The sequence below is a fragment of the Pinus tabuliformis genome, chromosome 8 (assembly GCF_031772625.1).
Source record: "Pinus tabuliformis cultivar Carrire ecotype Pingquan chromosome 8, CPIR1, whole genome shotgun sequence".
Taxonomy (NCBI): domain Eukaryota; kingdom Viridiplantae; phylum Streptophyta; class Pinopsida; order Pinales; family Pinaceae; genus Pinus; species Pinus tabuliformis.
Genome location: NC_142294.1, coordinates 205,326,318 through 205,332,473, shown reverse-complemented (window position 1 = coordinate 205,332,473; position 6,156 = coordinate 205,326,318). Strand labels below are relative to the sequence as shown.

The 6,156-nt window shown below is 36.3% G+C and overlaps 1 long non-coding RNA gene across 1 annotated transcript; it reads right to left on the bottom strand.

The window, feature by feature from the left end:
• Positions 1–643: 643 nt before the first annotated feature.
• Positions 644–2,886, bottom strand: LOC149234839 (uncharacterized). Its single transcript, XR_016246124.1, has 2 exons — positions 2,378–2,886; positions 644–2,192 (listed from the first exon to the last, which is right to left on the bottom strand). It is a non-coding gene; the product is annotated as an uncharacterized LOC149234839 (long non-coding RNA).
• Between the last annotated feature and the right edge of the window lie 3,270 nt (positions 2,887–6,156).

Here is a 6,156-nt window from a genome sequence, read left to right as displayed (position 1 = left end):
CTTCCTTTCATGTAAATTCAATAATCCATGAGCAACAATTTCTCGAAATACATTTGCAAAGACCTACAGGTTTGAATTGGTACTGATAACTAAATATTATCTGTTTTGATGGCAGATGACTTTCCTGTTTGTGTCCAATTGTCAAAACACAAATGATTTATGTTCAAAGTATAAAAACAAATAGATTGTTGAATATAAACTATCCACACAATAAAACAGAAATCAGATTACCTAATATGAGCTATTAACATTTATACAAAATTCAAATATAAACTATCCACACAATAAACAGAAATCAGATTGCTGAATGAGCTATTAACATTTATACAAAATTCAAATACTAATTGCATCACTTCATACAAAATGCACTAAATCAATTACCCTTTTATTAATTTATTCAGTAATCATTTTTTATAGTCTGCCCACAGGTAAGACGATTGCCAAACAAATTATTGGCCTTTTCTTTTTTGCCCTTTAGGCAGAGACGAGCAGCTTCACTGTTGTTCCTCTTGTTACCTGTGAATATGAAGGAAAAACATTTATTTACCTTTACAAATAGTATAGCATTTCAACTTCTCCCACTTTCTATTTTCATCAGATTAGAATCTTCCATTGATTTGCATCCCCACCATTGTCTGTCACCTCCTGTTTCATTTAAACTTCTACCATTCCCACGCAATGTCTTCTAATTATCCCAATAATATAATTATACACGAAGAGACTTCAGCACGGGTCAGGGTGACGCCCACTCTCGCAGTTCCACTTCCACTTTTTGCTGCCACTGCCCCAACACACTCTGACTGTATTCCCCAAAGGGTCAACACCTGTAGCTTTGGAAAACTCATCCCCTACTCCAACTCTTCGAACTTCTGGTTCGAGTATATCTCCAAGCAACTTTGCGGGGTAGCTCTTTCAGCTGCTTACAGATCCGGCTATCAAGGTATGCAAGCTTTCGAAATTCATTAACCCAATCGCTCCACAGCACACTGCCAAAGGCGAAGGCAAAGATATTCCAGGTTTTGCAATTTTATCCTGACTTATAGAATCCTGTGACGGCGCAAACTTTGCAGGTCACTCCCAGCTACAGTTTTTCCTCTTTAATCAATTTCCCATAATCCCCTCTAGATCAGTGATTTTAATAGGACTTAAAAAACCTGAGACGGCACGAACTTTGCAGATCCTTTAAACGAGTATAATTTTTTTTATTGCACAATAGTCTTCAATTTCTCCAATAACATAGACTAAAACACTTGAGCACAGCTAAAGGTGATGCCCACTCTCCCAACCCTCAACTTCCACTTTCCGCTGCCACTGCCCCAACATCTCCCAACAACTCTATTACCCAAAGAGTCGAACATCTTTAGCTTGGAAAACCCGTAACCTACTCCAACTCCTCCAACTTTGGGTTCCAGTACATTGAGCTATCAAACATGGCAACTCCGTGGGGAGTTTTTTCAAATACTTTGAAATAACACCTGTGTTCCTTCTAGGCAATGGGAATCGGCTGATCACGAAGGACATGGTGTATTTCAACAGCTTCAATCACATCCACGCTATCCGTTTTTACAAGCTCAATCAAACAACGACCCGTTAAGAAGTTGATAAAACTGTGCCCTATGTGTGTCAAATAGCTCTCCACTTTAGCTGTGGATTATGTTGTCTTGGGAAAAGCTGTAAAATATACAAAACCAGATCTTCTGCAATCCAAAAATCTATGACCTTTTTACAGTAAATTACTGTGTCTTCGGAAAAAGCTGCAAAATACACAAAACGCGTCTTCAAATAATCTTGTAGACCATTGCAACTCCATTTCATAAGTTGAAATGTTTTTTCCTCAATTTCATCGGGCAGGCCATAAAACTTGTCATCTATCTTGTGCATATGATGTAAACCATGTTTCCACTTATCTTGATAAGTATAGTTTCTCATTGGGGCAACCACTACATTTATAGGCAGTGCCGTACCCTTGCACTTCACTGCGATTTTCCTGGCAAAGTTTCCTATTTCATCATGAACACTTCCATTTGGAAATGCTCTGCAACAAAACAACTGCCAACCCCCCTCTACGGGTAGCGGTTCCACTCTTGCTATCTCATCAGCTTCCATACTTGTACACACTTCCTTATTCCTAGTAGTAACCTCTGTCATTATGACCCTCCTAGGGTTTGCAGTTCAAGACTCTTCCACATCATCTAGTACAAGAAAAAAAAAAAAGTATCCCTTAAATAAGACCACAGCCTATATTTTTGCCCTTCCAAATTAGATTTGTCTAGAAAGTTCTGTCAGTTTTATCTACTGGCAATGCAATCTTGTAGTTTAAGATATCGTAACGTTTGGAGACCGTTACCCAAATGATGGAATCAAATGAACCGCGTACCTTAAAGCTGTTGTTGATGGTCTGAAGCAGCAGAGTCTTAACAACACTCTGCGTGCCATATGCATCATTAATTCGGATGTTGCTATCTGGTTCCCCTCTGTATTGCATTTCCAACAAAACCAGGTTCCCCGCATCCACCACTTGGAGGAAAATCGAACTCACTCTCTGAGTCGAGCTGACCAACATCCCATTTCCGATCTCTGATATGTTTGCTGCTGTTAGATTGTTCAGACGCTCAAATGTCGCTGAAAGATTGGGCAAAGAAATGAGCAGTTTCACATCCTGCACAACCCTTTTCAAATGGCTGGTGAACACATTCGCTGCAGTCCAAACCCCATTACTCCAGGAGTTTGAGAGCACAAGTTCTTCCAAACCAGAGGCGTACCAGATTTTATCATTCCCACCACCAAAGCTCTAGCAAGATTAGGGTTTCTCTTCCTCAAATTGGGCTGAATGTCTCCACGAGGGCGGGCCCACCATGACTATCAATTATTTCTGGTTCTGGTCCATTCGTACTCAATTACTTTCAACCAACTTGACTTTAGGTGACCTGTAAAAGTATTAACAACAGTAACTATAGTTAGATGCAAAAGCCGGTTGTGTGTAAAATATTAATTTAGTTTCTGGTTCTGGTTCATTTAATACTCAAGAACTACAACCAACTTGACTTTTCGCAGGTGCAAAAGCCACCATAAGTATTAATTTATTTTTGGGTTCTGATCCAGTTGTCCTCAACCACTTTCATGCAACTTGACTTCACGTGGAGTGTAAAAGTACTAATTTATTTTCTATTTCTAGTTCATTTAGTGACCAGTACTTGTGATCAACTTGACTTTAAGTGAAAAAGTATTATTTATTTTGGGGTTATGGTGCATTGGTACTCAACAAAGTCAAATTCAGTGGATGCTTAATTTTTTTTTGGAATTTGTATTAAAAAATCAAAAAAATTAGATTGTTAGAGTATTTGAACAATTATTTTGATGGTGAAAATGGATTAATTAGATTGTTAGAGTATTTGAATAATTATTTTGATGGTGAAAATGGATTCAGCGTCATTAAGAATTTAGGACCACTCAAAATTTTGAAGTTTGACAGCTATAATATAAATTTTCAAAAATTTCTGCTAAATTTATTATAATCTTGCCAAAATTTCTATTATTTTCTAGGTTAATCTGATTTTTAAAACTATATAAAAAGCTAATACTGAATTTGACCAGAAAGCCAAATGTCACCTAAATGCAGCGACAAAATCTAACAAGACAACCAACTAAACAACCAAATGTCACTTAAACGCAGCAATGAAATTTAACAAGACAATCAACTTGACTTTTGGTAACAGAATTTAACCCAAAATAATAATAATAATAAGTAATAATAATAATAAAATTATCAAATACATTCATAATTTTAATTTTTTTTTCCATTACCAAAATTCATTAGAAAAGACTTACAATATGTTTGATAATCCCAACCTGGGGTGAAAGTTAAATATTTGTTACTTAAAAATAGTCCATTTTGGTTTTTCCTTGGAATTTTGGTTTGGATGTCGCTATTCCACTTTATATCATAAAGGGCACGTAATTAAAAGGGTGGGATGGGATACCGTCATTCCGCGTTATATCAAAGAGTTCCTATGGTCATTTTAATTCTAATGCAGTTCTGATCAAAACCCATGCGAGATTTTATTACAAACTTATCTTATATGATATCTAACTGGAAAGGAGTGTTTGCAGGGCCGCTATATGCATCCATTGGAAATTAAAATAACAGTTTAGCAAAAAGAAATATGGCCTATGGTTCGTTAGAGGGGTTCGTTTTGCATGTTGATTATATGCAAGTTTTTTAACGTTTCAAAAATGTATTATAAAATAATTTAGAATAAGTAAATTAAAATGCCAAAAATGATGATAGATTTTTACATTTTGGAAAACAGAATTAAATTGTGATAAAATTGTATATTGTGATAAAAAATATACATTTCAAGTAAATTTTTTACGAAAAAGAAAAGAGAAGTAAACTAATTAACTATTCTAGGTTTTTGAAAATAATTTTTTCAATTAATTGGTGTTAGTTCAAGTCATTTTCAAACACTTGTTCAATAGTTCAAGTCATTTTTAGAAATATATTTTTAGACACTTAGTTTGATATTTTTGGGAAATTCATGCAAATCTCAAATTGCTTTAGAGGTGGTTAATTTTAGGGGATTCTATAAAATTCCCTATTTCCCTCTTTATCTCTGTATAAATCTTTATATAACTCTTTGCATGGTATGTGAGCCATTTTAAGACTCTTCATAGAGTACATCAAATTGCAAAATCCAAGGATTCGAATATCACAACAAGTATAAGATTCTTCACAGAGTGAAGAGTAAAAGTGATCATAAAATCCAAGGTGTAAGACTCTTCACAAAGTAGAGAGTAGAATTGATCATAAGATCTAAGGGTTTGAATGCAAATCTGAGTTTTTAAATGTGAGGTCTGCATAAAAGGGTTGAGAGTTTTTTTGGTGAGTGAGCCCTACAACCTTCGTTGTTTGCAAAGACGTTTCCTCGTCGTTGTTTCCTAGTGTGCAAAGATGCCATATGTCGTAAAGTAGTCATCAAGCTCGTAGCACAATCCGCGGTACTCTACACATTGAAAGTCACGTGAACTATTACACCGTTTAGAAGATTGTGCATTAAACAATCCACCAATTGAGAGTCTAATGGTTTGGAGGTATCACCATACATTTTATTTTGGAGATGTCACCATGCATAGCAGTGACATCTATTATCCATGAATTTGCATTATTCGTGTTCGTACAAAATTTTTAGGAAAAAATCTACTGAATTTCCATGGTTCACCTTAGGTTTTTATTTTTCCAATACAATGACTTGAGCACTGCCGCCACAACAGGGCTACAGAGCCCAATGCAGCGGCGAGCTCCACGCTAGCGGTTTAAATGTTTTGTATGCTCAGTGCTTTGCAACTTCACATGACTCGTCGAATGCTTGTCCTGATGATTCTCCAGTGCTCTGAAACTTCACATGACTCGCCAAAATGCATGTCCTGATGATTCTCTAGTGCTCTCCAACTTCACATGGCTCACCGAAACGCATGTCCTGATGATTCTCCAGTGCTTTGCAACTTCGCATGACTCGCCGAAACACTTGTCACAATTATTAATGCCATTAAATGAAGCAATGCATTGACGGTCTCAGATTTGTTGAACCTTAACATAATGATCATTCCCATTCTCAGTAGAGAATTAATTTAATTCCACTTGCATCGACAACTCTGCTTTCAAAAAATTATTTTCTTATGGCATGGATTCCCTCAACATCTTGCTCATACAAGGACCACATATTCATGTTGAAGGATTAGTGTTGTCAATGTCGAGTGCACTGATGAATTTGGGTGATAGTCATTCATTCCAAGATGGGATAAAGTTCCAGAGAACAACCAACACTATAGAGGATTTGGGTAAAATTGGTTTTTGCACTATTGGGTATTGTTTTTCATTGTAGATTATACAGGGATATGCTACTTGGGTTCATATTCTCAATGCTTATGTTCAGAACTATGTTGCTACAGGCACTCAATATAGTTATACCCAATATGAGTTGTTCTAAGAAATGAGGCAGAAATCAATGGCAAGAGGTAAGGCTTCATTCTCTTATTTGAAGTGGGCAGTGTTGATTCCAATCCTCATTGTATTTCTCCTGCTAGGTTCCCAACAATTCCATTCTTCTAATGTCTAGACCGTGCTGAGAATTTAGAATCTCTTGGACCCGAGTGCAT